The 18,419-nt window shown below is 38.2% G+C and overlaps 1 pseudogene; it reads right to left on the bottom strand.

Annotated features, from left to right (window-relative positions):
• Positions 1 to 247: 247 nt before the first annotated feature.
• LOC116098469 overlaps positions 248 to 18,419 on the bottom strand; it is a 197,833-nt pseudogene continuing 179,661 nt past the window's right edge.

Below are 18,419 nucleotides of genomic sequence, written 5' to 3'. Positions count from 1 at the left end.
TTCTTTCTTTCTTTCTTTCTTTCTTTCTTTTTATTTTTTCAAGACAGAGTTTCTCTGTGTAGCCCTGGCTGTCCTGGATTTTTCTTTTCTTTTTCTTTTTTCTTTTCTTTTCCCTTTTTCTCTTCTTCCTTCCTTCCTTCCTTCCTTCCTTCCTTCCTTCCTTCCTTCCTTCCTTCCTTTCCTTCCTTCTCTCTTTCTCATTCTTTTACAGGTTCAGCTCTTTATTGGACATGTAAGCAAAAGCAGTTTAGTCAAAAAGACCAAAGCCCATGTCATCATCAGACTCCCTGGATTCTTCCTTCTTTGTTTCTACTTTCTTCTCCTCAGCTGGGGCAGCAGAGGTGGATGGAGCAGGGCCACCTGCAGGTACAACTTCAGCTGTTGGAGTGGGGCTACCAGCCTCTATATGGCAGATGGGGCTCCCAATGTTGACATTGCCCAGGGCCTTTGCAAACAAGACAGGCCAGAAAGGTTCAACATTGACAGCAGCTGCTTTAATGATGGTATTGATCTTATCCTCTGTGACTGTCATCTCATCATGGTCTTGCAGGATGAGGACAGAGTAGATACAGGAGAGTTTGGAGACAGGCTGTGTTGTGGACTGCCCACAAGGTTCTAGTGGTCTGATGAAGTGAGGGTCTCACCCCAAAGGAGCCTTAGCACCTTGGTGGCAACTAATGAAAGGTTATACATTTTTTAAAAAAAGTTTTTTAAAGATTTATTTATTTATTTATTTATTTATTTATTTATTTATTTATGAGCACACTATTGCTTCAGAGACACAAGAAGAGGGCATCAGACCCCATTGCAGATGGTTGTGAGCCACCATATGGTTGCTGGAAATTGAACTTAGGACCTCTGGAAGAGCAGTCACTGCTCTTACCCACGGAGCCATCTCTCCAGCCCAGGTTATGTATTTCTTAATAAGTGCCATATAAACTTTTGTAAAACAAATTATCTTATTGATAGGTTTGGTTGTTCAATATTTTTCCTTTTCTAGTAGTATTTCACTATCTTGAAATACCCCCTTTAAGATAGTCTAATCCATTTTCTAATGATATAATTCACTAAGTGGAAATATCTGTTAAATAAATAACCAATGATTTACTGTTTGCCCTAAATTTTTCTCTAATCTGTAGCAGATATGCTGCTGATATTACTCATGTCCTCATTGCTACACATTGCTCCCTAATTGGGTTCTTAAAATAATTTTTAGCAACTTTTCTAACTCATTAGGCATACTTCTGGACTATGGAGTCAAGTGCAGGACACGAAGCTTCTGCATTAGAATCACTTGTGGGTATATAAACTCTCCAAAAATCCGATTTCTTGAAGATCCCCTCCAAGAGTGTCTTGAGGTAGGATTTGGGAATCCTCACGTTGAAGAAGGTTCCAGGGCAATTTCTAAGCACATTAAGCTTCAGGACACCTTGTTTATAGTTACCGTAATTTGTTCCTTTTTAACTGGGAAGAAGGCTTAACATAATTTCTTAGAGCTGTAGGTACTATAGGGAACCAGGGGATTATTTATAGCAGTAAAGGAATCTTCCAAATCCCCTTTCTCTCACCTCACACCTGGCACTCAAGCTGATATGTGTGTTAACCTCCACTAAGCTAATTTTTGGTTGTGATCTGACATGCAGTTGTTTAGAGGATGAGGTATTAAAGTCCAAATCTTCATATTTTTAGGGATCTACAAAGCACTTTTATAGATGATTTAGTTTTATATATATATATTTTCTGACTGTCTAAGCAAAGTTTGAAAAACAAAATGGAAACTATGTTCACAAGGTCATTAGTAATAATTGGCTGCACAATCATGAAGGAATAAAAAAAACAGAGATGATATTCTAGGCAAAGAAGATAATTAAGACAATAGAACTAAACAAAAATAGCATAGTTTTAATGTAAAGGAATATAACTCAAAATGACTCTAACTCAAAAAGTAAAATAGTCTTAATTTATTCTATCTCTGAAACATGTTTCATTTTATGTTATGTTTTCCGTTGAAAAACAGAAAAGTACCCCCGAGATCTCTTTAACACTGGACCACTAAAAAAGCAGCATACACCAGTTGATATGAGGCTCCCAACACACATACTGCAGAGGACTACTGGGTCTGGGTTCATTCAAAGATGATGCACCTAACCCTCAAGAGACTGGAGACCCCAGGGAGTTTAGAGGTAAAGTGGGGTGGGAGGTGGGGTATCCACATGGAGACAGGGGGACGTGCAGTAGGTATTGGATGTGGAACAGTTGGAAAGTGGACAGGGGGGATAAAATATGGAGTGTAAGAAAATTAATTGGTTAATTAAAATTAATTAATTTAAAAATTAATTAAATTTAAAAAAGAAAAACAGAAAAGGAAATAGCAAGGGTATGCTTGGGCAAGGTGGAGTCAAAAGACCTACCACAAATGAAGGCCCAATAACAAAGAGTGATTACTAGTAGCATCAGAAAAATAGTTAATGGCATAAGTAGATTTTGATGACATAAGCGATAAAATCAATTCGTTATGGAACACAGTTGTAGGTACTGCTAAAAGGTGTATGCTCTCATCTCTTTTTTAAGCATCCGCCCCTAGGAATCCAGCTTCATACTCAAAGCTAAATTGAAATGTAGGCAATGGTGAAGTGGTAAAGCTTGTTCTCTGAGCCTGTGAAAGCAGGAGGCTAGTCAGTGTAAAATTGATAAGAAACAGGAAATGGGGATGCATTTCAGCTAGTAGCATTCTTGTTTAGAATGGATAATATGTTCAATTATCAGCAGCACACACATTAACCAGGTGTAGTGGTACACACCTATAATGCTAGCACTTGGAAAACAAGGAAAACACCAGAAGCTCAGATTATATAGACTGTTGAGGGTTAGCCTTAGATACCTGATACTCCATTAAAGAAGAAGAAGAGGAGGAGGAGGAAGAGGAGGAGGAGGAGGAGGAGGAGGAGGAGGAGGAGGAAAAAGGGAAAGGGAGGGGATTTAAGTAGCAAGGACTCTTAAGGGAGTGTCATTTTGAGAGATGATATCACTTACAAGTACACAATATGAGATTACATTGCCATGTTCTTTGTAAGCAGAGACTCATGGGGGAGCAGATGTGAGCCAGCACTTCAATACCTGCATACAGAGGTACTGAGCTGGGTACTTCCCAGTATTTAATCTTTCTTACAAGCCACTGAGCAAACAACTGCAACTGTATTTACAGGTTCCATACAAGGAGTTCTGGAACTACAATCTCATAGTCTGATCCTAAAAGCTGTTATTGTGTTTCAATTTTCCATCAACTCTTGTCTTTAGGAGCTACTTCATATCTTCATCCTCACACATTGGTATTAGTAATGACTGGAGTGCATGTAGACTCTTTTTTGTTGGCTCCATAAACTAATTTGATACCAATATCAATAAATACTTTCTACATGTCATCTTACTGCTTTATTTATTTATTCCTAAGTGTATTCAGTAACTTGTTTAACCTGGATAATTTAAATTGAAAGTTAATAGAAAAGGCAGAGTTGTTGTGGTAGGTTTTAGATAAAGTTCTGCTATATGTGCTTGGTTTTCCTTGAATAGTCCTGGTAATTCTCCTGTCTCAGCTTCTACATCCGTGAGATTACAGGACTGCACCACCATACCTGGCTTTAGAAAAGTTATTTTTATAAGTGAGCTATAAACATTGATTTTTAGGAGTCCATGTTATCCATTTTCAACTTAGTTTGCCTATGGCCTGATCACACAGCATCTCTAAAATAGGCTACTGCTACTTACCTTCCTCTAAGAGATTCATTAATAGTCTGTAGCTTTATGTCAAATAAGCCATAAGAATGTACACTACCTAAATGACAGTGATTTAGTCTTATACATACTTAGAGGTAGAATGTGTCTGAGAAATTATCACAATTGCTTTCCAAAGAGATTATTTCTCTGGACAGTGAAATAATAATAATCATGGCTACCCATTAGTGTTCTATTTTAAAACCTGCTATCTTCTCTGATAGGATTCAGTTTAAAAACCTTCTATGGTAAACCTCATGATGGCCCATTTTCTTCCATCAATAACTAAGCAAACAGTGGTGGTCCCATTTGTGCCTGGCTCCATGCCAGGTGCCAGGAAAAAAATCAAGAGGACCATGAGGGTAGTTCAGCAACATGATGGTGTGGCAGGGAGCTTACTTAATAAGAAAAAAGTTAAGAGTTCAGTTCCCAACACTGCAAAGCAATAAGTCAACAAAACAAAAATAAAACTAAAACAAAACAAAAGAGGAAAAGAAGTTGGTTTTGGTTAAAGAGGGATCATCCCAACATCTAAAGAGTATGGTGCAGGGCTAAAGGAACTTTGATAGAAAAATAACTAAAGCCAAATGGTGTTAAGTTAGTTTCACAGCACTGAGTCCTTAGCATTTGACATACTGCCTAGAAATCCATGATTCAAAGAAGATGAGTTTGGGTGGGCCTAAAGAATCAAGCTGTAAATCCGAGGTGATGCTGAGTTCCTGAGTTGACTCAGTGGTTAACCTGACACAGCTCATATCATGCCATTATTTTAATCTCCCTGCCTGATCAAGTTTATGAGAGGAAAGTAATGAGAATACTAACATGTCACATGTGACATTTGTAATGCTTAAGAATGAAAACGACTAGAAAGTGCTTGCTCAATCTTAAAGGTTCTCATGCGCAGCCATAATCATCTCGTTAATCACAGGATGACTACAGTTAAGACATCAAAGTCAAGCTTTTGGTGTATATTATTCTACCTGGGCTGATGTGACAAGATACCATGGAGTAGGTAGCTAAAATAGAGAAGTCAATTTTATGGTTTTGGAGGTTAAAACACCTAAGACCCTTTCTCACTGTAGTTAGTTCTCAGGTCTCCTCTGCAAGCATCACTATGCAGGGGCTTAGGATTCTAAGATGAGAGTTTGGGGACACAATTCAATTAGTAGCAATGCAATTGTATTGCCAACAATAAGAAAACAACTCATATAATCACATATCAATTATTCTGTTTCAAGCCAGAGCAAATTTCATTATTTTATGCTTATATGTAGTCCTGTGATACCTCAGTGAGATTTTAAGGACATTTGTTTGTTTGTCTGTTTGTTTTTTGTTTTGTTTTTTTTCAGAACAGCTTGGAGAAATTGATAAAAATCTAAGGAACCTTGCCCCTTTGAGACATGAGAAATTAATAATTTCTACCCAAAGCCTTGGAACAAAATTAAGAATTAGCTTAAGAAGTTAAATACTGAAGTCATGTCAAGAAAGCTGGTGTTAACATTTCACAACATTGGTCTCATTTGGGAAATGTTTCAGCTCCAGTTGACATTTTATTACAGTGAGCAGAATAATAAAAAATAATAATCAGAATAAGAGACCAGTAAAAAATGAAATCAAGTGTCGCTACTGAACAGCTATCTGGAGATAATAAATAATGACATCGACATTTGTTAGAAAATGCAATATCTTATCTTATTGTTCATGGTAGGGTAAAAGGAGTCTTAAGTAATAAGAAAAAGTAATAGATTAAAAGACATGAAGTTTCAAGTTGTACTAATACAAATCATTGACTTACTTCTTTCCATTTTTATACATATCAGTTTTCCCTCCTGCCCTATGTTTCTCTCTTCCTCCCTCCTCCTTTCCCTCTCCCTCCCCCTTTCCTTTCCATTTCTCTTCTTTATTATTGATTAGGAAGGGTTTCTATGGACTCATATAAGGTACCAGTGCTGATGGGGAAACACTCGAAGCTAGTAAAAAATTGTTCTCCTACAGCGAATTTAAATATAATTTTACATGAGAAAGAGCTGCAAGAGTATTCAACATTTTAAATACATTAAGCATCTCTCCCTTTGTGGTTGACTTTCTGCTCCAGGATTAATGAGCCAGGGGGAATTTGGCTCATGGGCTTATTAAAGGAAGTCTGATTGGTGACTTAGATATGTTAAAAACAGACTTCCCTACACTCAATTGTTTTGTGTACTTCCTCAAGACATTTTTGCATTTTCAAAGAGATTCAAACAAGAGGTTTATTATATGATCTAAATATTAAAAATTGTAAAGAACCAACTAATTCAAACTTATCGTGTGTTAGTAAAGTTCCTGTACAGAATCCATGGAGTTAGAGAAGACATGACTATGTGGCGGACTGACAACAAAGTTACTAAAATAGATAACATGCTTGCTGTCTTCCTTACTGTTGCTTTACATTTGTGGAATTTCTTCTTTCATGGCCATGCCAGACTCTGGATGGTTGCGGATGCTGTGGTCTTGAGGTGTGATGATGGTGATGCTGCACACTCAAGTCTTTTCCAGCCCCACTCAAAGGATTGCATTCTGTACCGTCTTCACGTATGGTACAGATGTGCCCTGTCACCCCTGAGCTCATGGCTGGTGGCTGCTGGGAGGACCTTTAGGAAACAGGACTTTACCAGAGGAGGGGAACCTGCCTTACTTGCTATAGCGCAGCCCAGAGTCTGGCTGAGTGCTCTCTGCTGTCTGTTCTGCAGAGATTAGAACAAGGCACTCCTTGTTTCTCCTGCCAGGGAGTCACTTGCTACCATGCTGTGCTGAACTCTATAAACCTCCTTGAGTAGGTTCATGTCATGTGTTTCCTGACAGCAGGGAAAGAGAGTGAGAAACAAACAATTGGAGAAAATCTCATCCTCTTATTTCTTCTGAGAAACTAATCAGGGAAAGGAGCAACTTTTTCTTATTAGTACATATTTTTAGTAAATGCCTCTGAAATGCATATTGACTCTGAATCACTAAAGGAGATTATATCAAATTATCAAAAATATAAAAAAAACATATTTCTTTCCCCCTAGAAACACAAAGGAACATGTCCCAAATGTATACTAAAAACGGAACTGTAGAGGTGGAATTATATAGAGTTAAGAGTGCCTAAATTGAATTTCAAATTAAATGTACTTACACATAATTGTTCGAAATGGGATTTCAGGTCTGAGATAGCTGATGCTATGGCATGTTTGCAAGGTTTAAGTTTGGCCTTCACATTTTGAAAATTTTTTTTCTTTTAAGTAATCCAAGCATCAAACACATTACATGTAAATGCATGCTTATCTCATTTAGATTCTGACAGTTGTTAGGGATTACCTACCTCTAATGAGGACGTTTTGGTCAGATTGTATAACTCAGCTTTATGGTGTTGGATCTTCAGTGTCATCAAAGGCTAGTACACTGAAGGTCCTCAGATGATGGTACTACTGAGAAATGGTGGAAACTTTAGATGGATGCCAGAGAAAGCTAGGTCCATGAGGGCATGTCATTGAAGGATATATTGACACTCTAGTCCATTCCTTCCTGGTCCCCATGGCTTTGCTTCCCAGTAACCATGAGGTGAGTGGCTTTGCTTCATTTCTTCCATCATGTCTTGCTTTGCTACAGATCCCAAATCAGAGGGCAGCTTGCCATGTGCTGACACCTCTGACACTGTGAGCCAAAACACGCTTTCCTTCCTTATGTGGGATCTTTGGTTATGTCGTTACATCAGTAATACTCTGACAATCATACCTAGTATTCTAAATTTCAAGGTTAAACATTTACTGAGCTTGAGAGTTTGTTTTGAGGCTTTAGTAGGGGTGAACAGGGTACTCCTGCACCCTTGAACAGAGAGCAGATGTTTTTGACCAGGTATGCAGCTTTAGGATGGGTGCCCATGGAGTGGAGATGGGAGATAGGGACACCTACACAGCTGGCCAGATCAGATAAATCAACCCAGCTAATCAACGGGGTAGAATGTCTGGACAAGACTAACCTCACACCCCAAGATGAGTTTACATCTCCTGGAACTCTCTGGTAGAAGAGAGGCTTGGATAAATGGAGTTTAGTGCAAGCAGAAACTCGGATAGAGTTTGTTTTCCCCTTACTGCCTTTTTACATCAAATTTCTGATTGAAAAATGAAACATGTAGAAGAATTTTGCTTTAAGCAGATTCTCTTTCTGTTGATAGTCCCACGAGAATGAGTCAGTTGGTTTCTGTGAACAGTTGGCTTGTTTGTACCGCTGGTTTCTGAATATTTTATAGCGGATATTTGTTTCCCTCAGCATTTCATCTGCTAGAAAGATGATAGCCTAAATCCATAGTTCACTTATTCCAAATTCATCAGGCTTAACAGAAAGGATTTTATGTACACTAACATCACTCCCGACTCTACCTTTATTTCTTTCACTTCATCAAATTCGAATCACTTACGGGCAATGTATTTTATATTATTGGATTGTATCTTTTTCTAGTTTTCTTTAAGTATTTTTCTTGGGACTAAGTGGAATATAAATCAATAAGAAGTATTCATAATAATGTTAGCATGTCAAAGAAAGCCTAAGAAGTGACAAATACCACTATTTGAAACTCAGGTGCTGTGAAGTAATCATAATATAAGTTACTTTATGCTTCAGTTTAGAAACAATGTTCTTGTTAGTTTTTGTTCCATTGTTTCTAAAATATAGATGAATCCTGATTACCCAAGGTTGGGAGAAGAAACAGAGTCTTCCTGTATTTAAAAATGTCTATACAATAGAGTAGGGACACAATCTTCTTTACAACATGCCTAGGGAACGAATGAGTTTTTCTTGTTGGCAATGACTGGATTTGAAGGTTAGGAGCCCATGCTGGCACTAGTAATTAACACTCTGCACAGTCTACCCTCACATATTAGTTATTAAACTACTAAATACTTCGGTTAGAAGGAGTTGATAGAGAAACTGTGCCCTGATTTACTTCACCCTAACAATGACCTCCTATGATTTTCAACACCATCATTGCTCCATCAACTAGAAGACTAATGCTTGACCTTTAGATAGCCTCTGGTATCCTGCATCATTCTGATTAGTTGAGATCTCCCATATAATAATTTTAACTATTTGGATACCATCCCTGGGTTGACCTGCACATGCCATTCAAGGAAATGGTCGTGCAAAACTGCTAAATTGGAATGCCTGATAGACAAAACAAAACCCTAGGCTCCTCCTACTACGAGGAGGATTGTGGGGGTACTCAATGACTTTGAATCAAGCCTTCAACCAATCATTCAAGCAGTAAGCAGGTTGAGTTTGACTCTGTCTCGGTAAACTCAGCCGTGGAACAATGACAGAAATGCCATCCCTCCTTAGAGTGGGGATTTGTCTGTGACAGGGAAATTGCCAACATACAAAAAATATATGTGAAAGACTCAGGGGGGTAGAGAAAGCACAGCTGGTGTATAATTAGAAGAATTATTGGCAGCAGTGGAGTCTGACTATGACTGAAGGCTGAAAAGATTCACAAGAAAGAAAGTAAAAATTCTGTTCTGCCCTGCAGGGTCAGAGTGGCCAGTACCATGGGGTAGTCTTTGTACATGATGGCACCATAGAAGGAGTATAACGTTGTCATATTCCAGTCTGCCTGTTAATGTGTCACTTATCAAAGGTGGAAAGTCTGGAATGCTACTTAGTTCTGACCTTAAGCTCAGCACTACCATGAGAATAAAATACTGTGGTTTATACTAGTTTTTTTTTTTAATTAGTAATAGGCTTGTATTCATGATTGTCTTTACTGTATCTCTATTAAATGAATGATCAGTTTTAACTGCTGTCTTGGTATGGCATCAGCTTTGGATTTATGGACATATGGCTGTTCACAGAATATTGAATCCTTTTGATTTCTCATTTAATATTTTGTTAAGAACTTTTAGGAAAAGCAGTAATTTTCTTTGAATTCACTGGATGAACACAAGTTTTGCCAAAACGAAGAAATGCAACTTACTATCTATGTTCTCAGAACTGGGTGGAGGGTGAGTTCAGTGATTTTGCTTTGCTGTTCCCCGTGTTTAAATAGACACCTAGAAGCTTGACTACAGTCCTCCACAAATTTGCATTTACTGTTATCTGAGCAAGCTTAAGGGAAAGTAAAATTTGATAGTAACTGTTTAAGAACAATCCACGGACAGGGACGCACCCTGGGCTGCTGTGATGATTCAATGGGTAAACGTGCTTTCCTACTTGCATTGTGAATGTGAAAACCTGAGTTCAATCCCATGGACCATGGTAGAAGGAGAAATCAGCTCCAGAGAGCTGTCTTCTGACCTCCACATGTTTGCTTGGAACTCATGAATGCTCTCTCCACCCCCAACATACACACTAACTTTTCCATTTTTTAATGTGAAGAGCTCTCATATGCCACAGCAATCACAGAGATACAGCAGAGTCTGCTCTCTGAAGAACACAAACAAGCTAGAAGGCCTCTTCATCACAGAGTGCATTAGGAAACAGCTGTTCAGCTTCAGATTCTAATATGGATTCTTGGGACGGATCTTGTTCTATTTGCACTTGTAAATGCTGCTTTGGCAGAAAAAACAGGATGAAATATTCCAGAAATCTTTCCTTAGGGTCTTGGGTGTGAGCTAAACTTGAGAGCTCTTGTACTGTTTGGTTGTCTTTCTCTTCTCTAGTAATTTCTGGCCGAATGTGAAGAGGAACACATCCCAAGAGGCTTTGAGGGAGCAGCAATGTTGCTTATAGTTGAATGCAAATGTTCTCAGATGCACCAGAGCCATTTCCAGTGAGTGTCATACTAGATGACCTTAAGGGCGTGGGAGAAAGGGGACAGGGAATGGAGAGGAAGATCCATTACTTGTGCTGACACATTTCTCAGTTTGGGACTTTGCTGTATTTGGGAATTTTAACTAATCTCGTCTCAAAGAAACGGTTAACCTGTGTCATAGAACTTGTAAAAGTTCCAGTTTGGAGACCCTGGGATTCCATTCTGACTTTGCTGTTGTATTATAAACTTGGCAAGAGACTGAATTACCCTTAGACATCCCAAGTCCATACAATGGAATACTGATCATGATAATGTCAGTGAAGCTTGGGATTATAATATTGGAAGAACTGGTTTTTGAAGAGTCTAGCTTCCTTTCCAGTCTTTTGTATTACATGTAAGTCAGTGCACCTCCCCTAGAGCACTCTACTATACTGCAGCAAGAAGAGAGAAAACAATTGGTGCTACAGCTTCGCATTATTAGATTCTTAAAACAGCACCTTGCCTTTCACTGTGCCTTTGGTGTATCTGACGGGAAGCTGCACGTTAGTCAATGATCACTTGTGTCATTTTCCCAGACATCTTAGAGATCAATATTTGGGTAATCAATTTGATCCTGCAGGCAATCTAATTGGTCTCCGGTTGCTTTTGGCCTATCAGACTAACCTTGTCATCTGCTATGCCCCTGGATACATCCTTTCTTTACCTTTCAATTTATTTCCAACTGTGGGTAGAAGCACTGAATATTAGCATTTTGAGAATATGCAATTGATTTTTCTCTACAATCTCTCGTCAAGCATTTGGCAGTCAGAAGTTTCTTTGCTGTGGCAAAGGAAGTTCTGCTTTGTTGTGTTGTCTCATTATGTGCTTGGCTGTAAAACCTTGGTACTTTGTGTAATTCTAGTTATGCTGCAGGTGACAGCCCTTCACATACTGAAGGCAACTGTATTTGCCTCTAAATTCCCTCATTTTCTTACCTGGCTCAAGATAATGCTCATGATACTGCTTTAGTATTCCTCATTGCTACATCTTTCTTCTGGGCTAGCAATTCCACATATTTCTCTTGCATGTTCTCATTTTTAATTCTATATGAAGGTATGATCAGAAAACATGGATACAATAGGTATTATTGAATGTAGGAATTGGTTATCTAATGAAACTGGAGGGTGGAAGGAAGGAAGGGAGGAAGGAAGGAAGGGAGGAAGGAAGGAAGGAAGGAAAGAAGGAAGGAAGGAAGAGAGGGAGGGAGGGAGGGAAGGAGGGGAGGAGGGGATGAGGGAGGCAGGGAGGGAGGGAGGAAGAAGCAAATACTGAAGCAACACATAAAGAGTGCCATCACTTCAGCCCTGGGGATACAGGACTTAGCCAGTAGAGTTTTAGAGACAAGTGTTGGATTGGTTTCATGTTAGTCCCTCTGTGAGACTGGAATTCAGATAACTTGGAGAGGATCCTCCTCCTGAGACAGCTTGGAGGAAGGCCTCTACTGAGCTGGGGATTCCTTGACCATGGTCTGATCCCTAGGGAAGAATGGTTACAGTAATTTTAAGAATGCCTCTCCCCCAAAGTCAGAGGGATGCCCAACATGAGTCAGAAATGATGGAGGCTTCTCTTTTCTTTTCTCCATTCTTCAGTGCCTCCTATTGGTAAAAACCAAACAGGATTCAACTGGTAAAGCAGCAATACATTTTGCAGACTTCCAGCTTCTGGAAATTGAGTAAAGAGGAATGGATTTGGGATACAGAGAAAATAGAATCAGGAGTTCAAATGCTTGTTTCTAAGCCTTTTAAAAGAAACTCAAATAAAAATAGATAATTTTAGTTATATTTTAAACAAAGGCTTAAAATTTCTTCATATGTCAATATTTAATTATTGTAGCTACATAGGAGAAGTTACTTTAGAGATTTTTAATTATTTTACATATCGCTTCATACTTTGGGGTATTGGGAATTGACTCCAGGATCTTCTATGTACTAAATAAGCACTCCATTGACTGAATTAAATCACTAGCCCTCTTTTTTTACTCTCTATCCCTCTCTGTCTCCCTCTTCCTCCCTCCCTTCCTACCCCCCCTCTCTATATGTATGTATATAAAACTAAACATGTGCATGTGTGTATGTGTGTGTGTCCAGACAGACTTTGAACTTATGATCCTCCTGTCTTAGATTTCCTAATTGCTGAGATTACAGGATTATACTACTAGCACTCCTTATTTTTTAAAAATGTTATTTTTAGTTTCACTTCCTACAAAAGCAATTTGTTTCTAACTTGTAATATATGCATTCCATTCAAGCCCTCTTTATGTATCAAATGTATTACTTATTGTCCTTAATTTTCTATAATACAGATTATTAGAACATAATTCATCTTCTAAAATTTACCTATATTCTATATATTGTATATAAACATATATATTACATATATTCATGTATATATTATATATGTATTACAAATCAAGCTCTCTAGTAAAGTAAAAACCCGAGTAAATTATCAACAGAGACTTTTTCAAACTTTCATTGTTGGAGTAGAAAGGACAAAATGTAGTTGTTTAATATGTTGCTTTCTTCCTGTAGGAAAAGTTATAAGCAATTTTTATTAATAGCCTTGATTTTCTCCTTCATGGTAGAAGAAAGTTTCAGCTACAAACAAACTGGATGTTATGAGAGGGAAGACAGCATTTCAAGTCTTGCATTTTTTTTTCTAGAGTATTCTGAATTGAGGATCATTGAGCCAGATGAAAGATGAAGAAAACAATTTCCTTATCTCGAAAATGCTTTCTTAAGTGTGGCTACAAAATAAAGTACATTGATTTGGGTGTCTGTGTGTACTGTTTATAGCCCCACCTTTGCCACTGAAGTCCATTTGCAAGTAACTCTTTGAGCCTGAGGCTTTTGCTGCCAGGGTAGGGACCATGATCTCAAGGTTTGCAGAACAAATCATCATAGGATGGTTTTGTTTCCTTTGTAGAAATGAGGAGTTTGGAATAGAAAGGGGGGCAATGGTGGATTTTGATTGTTTGAATCTGCTTTCTGTGGACAATGGGTAAGATATAATTGAGTTTGGGGTCTTTGTATCCAATAAAACCCAGTAAAAACATTCAACTTCCATTTTCATTATCAAAGAAATTAGTTAAAAAATAAAGACTAACTGAAAAAAACAAATCAAAAATGATGTTGGATCACTATAGAGTCAGACCTTGATTAAAGTTGCAGTGTTGTTGTTTCAAATGCAGTAGTCTTCGATGTGACCTCTCTGAGCTACAAACTGTAGAACAACAACAACAACAAAACAAAAACAAAAAAAAAAACAAAACAAAAACAAGGACACCAGTGTGATTCTTCATACCAACAATATTAACAAAATGGTAGGTAGTAGCAACACTTGAGAGCCTTCTTTGTGCCTCTCTGGTGTATTGACACTTAATGCAGTCAACATTCTGAGGGTCTACTCACTCTTTTTGTCTTGTTTTGTTTTGTTTTTTTGAGACAGAGTTTCTCTGTGTAGCCCTGGCTGTCCTGGAACTCACTCTGTAGACCAGGCTGGCCTCAAACTCAGAAATCTGCCTGCCTCTGCCTCCCAAGCTCTGGGTTTAAAGACATGTGTGCGCCACCACTGTCCACTCACTCTTATACTGGCATTTGCCCAACTCAAACACAGTAGTCCCCAGAAAACATAGTAACAGTTGTCCTTACCATCATCTGATTTCTGTATGCATACATGTGTATGCTTGCATATTCATTTGCAGTGGAGAACACAGGTGGTTTTTCTCCCTCTGTTATCTTTCATCAAATAGTATGACATGTTGAATGTCATTCACTAATGCAGCTTTATTATGAGACTACTATATACTTAAAGCAGTATTTCAATTTTTAGAGAACATTGACGAAGAAAGTTTAAATGTTTATTCAAAGAAACTAGTGAGTTCAGGTATCACTAAGGATGGGGGAATTAATGTGTGGTTTTACACTTTGAATTGGAGGGACTTGTCTGTCCACCCTCTCGAACCTCCTTGCTAGGAGTTCCAGGACCACTGCCATTTGTCTTACTCAACAGATTGTGTCATCCAGAGCATGTCTCTCAGTGAACACCCTTCACTGAGATGGGGATGCTGGGTGAGACAGACCCAGGCTCTTAAGTCAAAGTCGGCTGGGATAGTAGAAGCCCAGTTTTCCAGTTTTCTCACCAGTGGAGGTGTCTTTCCTTTTTTTTTTACCTGCAAGTATTCTGGAGCCCCCATCAGCTCAGAGACGCAAGCTTGACAGGACCTGTCTTCCTAGACTGTTAATTTCACAGCCGGATGAGTAGAAAGGTAATTTATATGGGTCACTCAGATTTAAAACGCTGTCGAGTCTCCCGACTAGGTGGAATGAGAGGATTTAAAAGAATTATTAGTGTGGTCCAGAGCGACAGTCTGTGGGCTCTTCGACACAGTCCCATACCTTTTCCATTTGGTAAATGCCCACGTGGCTGCCCCATGTTGACTGTGGATTACAACTGAGATGAGAAGCAAGCCGCTGGGGGAAGATTTTGTTTTCATTTATTTTTAATTAATTGCAAACTTCCTTTTTCATTTGGCTGGCCACGCTCTGCAGATCCCAGGGACACGGGCGCTCTGCCAGTGTGGGGAGAGACTGTGCAGAACTGTGAGAGCCTGCTTGCTCTCTGTCCTCAGGCGACATTGAATCGCATCTTCATGCTTGGAACCCGCCTTCCAAAGTGGTTCACAGTCCTTCTGCCCTAACTCGAATGCAGAGATATATATTTTCCCTTAAGGATTTGCTTACACTCCTTGAATGAGCAGGCTCCTATTGGAAATAGGAGCTACTGAACAGTAGAAAAGCCTACAGACAGACCAACAAACAAAAGGCCTTGAGAAACAATCGTATCTCTCTCTTCTGAGTGTACTCTTGAAGAAATGCATGATGTGGGGACCTGGATTCCCTAGCTCTGAAGTCCTCGACGTCTGATCTGTAACCCAGTTACAGCGTAGGATAGGCAGAGGCCCTTGCACCTGTGCCTTCTATAAAATCATTATTAGTTGACTCATCCAAGAGAATAGAGGTTTATTTACCTAATATTTAGTCCACGGAAACATCTAAGGTAAGGAAAAGAAACAGAAAAACAAAACAACAACCTCCCTCTGCCCCCCCCCAAAAAAAAACCCTAAACTCCTTGTTCCACCAAAATGATAAGCTAGAATAATGGAAATATCCTCTCTTTATAAACACTTAGAGAACAGAAAAATGTATTAGTAACCATGATGAACTCATTGAATATCAGAACCTAAAGGAATAAATAAAATTATTTTCTTGCATTTCAACTGAAGGGAGATTTGGAATAGTGAATAATAAGGAAGAGAAGTGAACTCTGTCCCAGGGAAATCACATTAGTCCATGGAGGGATGCTTGGGATTTAAGAACTCTTGTTTATGTGTGAGTGTGTGGGTGGAGGTGGCAAAGAAGTGTTCTGGGTCTAAGCAGGCAAAGAGACCCAGCTGAGACTGCTCTCTGACCACAGCTTCAGTAGTAACTGAGTCTAGACTGCTCTCTGACCACGGCCTCAGTAGTAACTGAGTCTAGACTGCTCTCTGACCACAGCCTCAGTAGTAACTGAGTCTAGACTGCTCTCTGACCACAGCCTCAGTAGTAACTGAGTCTATACATTAACAGGTAATGAATCGAAAGAAAGTAGAAAGAAGAGAATGTGAAGGAAATGCATAACATTTGATCCAATCAGGAAAAAGAAAGCCGAAATGTCAGTAAAACCTAACGCTGGCTCTTTAAGACAGTACAATTTCTAGTGAGATTCTTGTAAAAAGAGAAAGAACATAGGTAAGTTATATTAAGAATCAAAGGTCACAATTGAGAATGGTGTGTGTTTGCATGTGTATGTGTGTGTGCAGAAATTATACTGCAATATATGTTAAATTTATTTTAAAAATTGATGAAAATACATATAGAAAGAAATTTAACCAGAAGGTAAAGTTAAAGTCTGACAAACTTTCTGTGAGGCAACAGAAGCCAGGGGTGAGTGCTGCTCGGTGATGACCCCACAGTTCCTTTTTGATATAAGATGGTCCAGACCACTGAAGGGAAGTCTCTATCGCTGATTCCTTGCAGATACTAAGAATGTACAACTGAAGTTTTCAGAACTGTGGGACCACAGAGGAAAGCCTGCTGCCTAATTTCATTCACAAAAATGATGCAAGATCACAGATAAAATATTAACAAAGCAGATCCAAGAATGTATTAAAATATATAGTGTGATCAAGTGGAATTCATTTGGAAATGTCAAGATGATTAAACATTAGACAAATTTATTAATTTTATTCACCATATGAGCAGATTGAAGATGAAAAACATAATTATCTCAACAGATTCAGAAAACCTACTTGATAAAATTCAGTACCCATTCAGGACAAGAAACAAAGTAACTTATAAATTCAAGTTGAAATAAAAAGAAATGGAAAATTCTTTGATCTAATATAGAATGTTAACTGAGGGTTTAGAGAAAATATTATACTTAATGGGGAAACTTTAGATGTTCCACATTCAAGTCCTTTTAAAATGATATGTGAAGTTGTTACTTTTTTTTAAACTACTGTACCAAGATTTTAATCAATGCAGCAAGACAAATTATTTTAAGTAAGAAAAGATCAGAAAGAAACAAGAAAATAATTATTATTATTGTCAACATGGAAAATTTAGAAAATTCATAAAGTACTAGCATAACTACTGCTAATAGCTGATGAGCCTTTTTTAGATCTAACAGCAACATTCAAAATCAGTAGTATATTTTTGTATTTCTGTAAAATGTAGTAAATGTAACTTATGATAAATTTAACAAAAAATTAAAATGTCTTTATTAGAACAACTGTGAAATTATAATAAAGTACCCAAAAGGATTTTAATAGAGAAAGAAGATATGCAAATAATTCAAGATTTCGCTACAGGGTACTACAAGGTAGCGCTAGTTATCCAGACCAAGCTATGCAGACCAAGCTGGTCTCAAACTTACAAAGATCTGTGAGCATCTTTCTCCTGAGTGGAGAGATGAAAGCTGTGCATCATCATGGCTAGCAAAGACTGAACTTGTAAAGAGCAACAATTCTGTAATTAGTTTATAAGAAAATTCTGTTTATAGACCCTTGTAAGCTAACCCCAAAGGGTTACACAGAATTAAAATGGGCTGAGAATTTTCTAAATTATTTTTATGGAAAGAAATAGAGAGTATAGAAAAAGGGTAGCCAAAAGAAGGAGGGCTACTAGCCCCAGGAAGGGTAAACTGACAAAATCAAGCAGAACTATTACTATGAGGAGAGAAAGAGATAATGGGGAAGAATACAGAGGACTCACAATGTGGGAAGTTACTATTTACAGTGAACTTATAAATCCATGAGGAAAACTGGAGTGGTGAGCAGACAGTGCTATAAAACATGGCTATACATAAAGGAAAGGGAAGTAGACCCCCACTTCACACCACGGATTAAAAACTCATGCACATGGATTAAATGACAAACGTGAACAAATAGTTTTCAGTAAAGAAGGTGCAATGGCATTATACATATTTAGGTAGAGATATTCCTTAAGCAAGAACTGAAAATAAGAAGTACAAAAACCCCAGTACTAGACATGAGAATTCTTCATTCCGATGGTTAGTCATGGTCTTCCAAGTGACTTCTCAAATAATATAGATCATTGATATAGCTCTTGGTTTCCTATCAGAGTTTGAAGATCAGCCCCTATTGCTCAAGATTTGCTCAAGATACTGCACACTTTAGACACAGGACTCAAATAATTCCAACTAGCTCTAACCTAGACATTTTCTTCACATGCTCCACCATGTTCATAGCAGCCTTATTTATAATAGCCAGAACCTGGAAACAACCCAGATG

Source organism: Mastomys coucha, unplaced genomic scaffold (genome assembly GCF_008632895.1).
Source record: "Mastomys coucha isolate ucsf_1 unplaced genomic scaffold, UCSF_Mcou_1 pScaffold20, whole genome shotgun sequence".
Lineage (NCBI taxonomy): Eukaryota > Metazoa > Chordata > Mammalia > Rodentia > Muridae > Mastomys > Mastomys coucha.
This window is presented reverse-complemented; position numbering and strand designations above follow the sequence as displayed.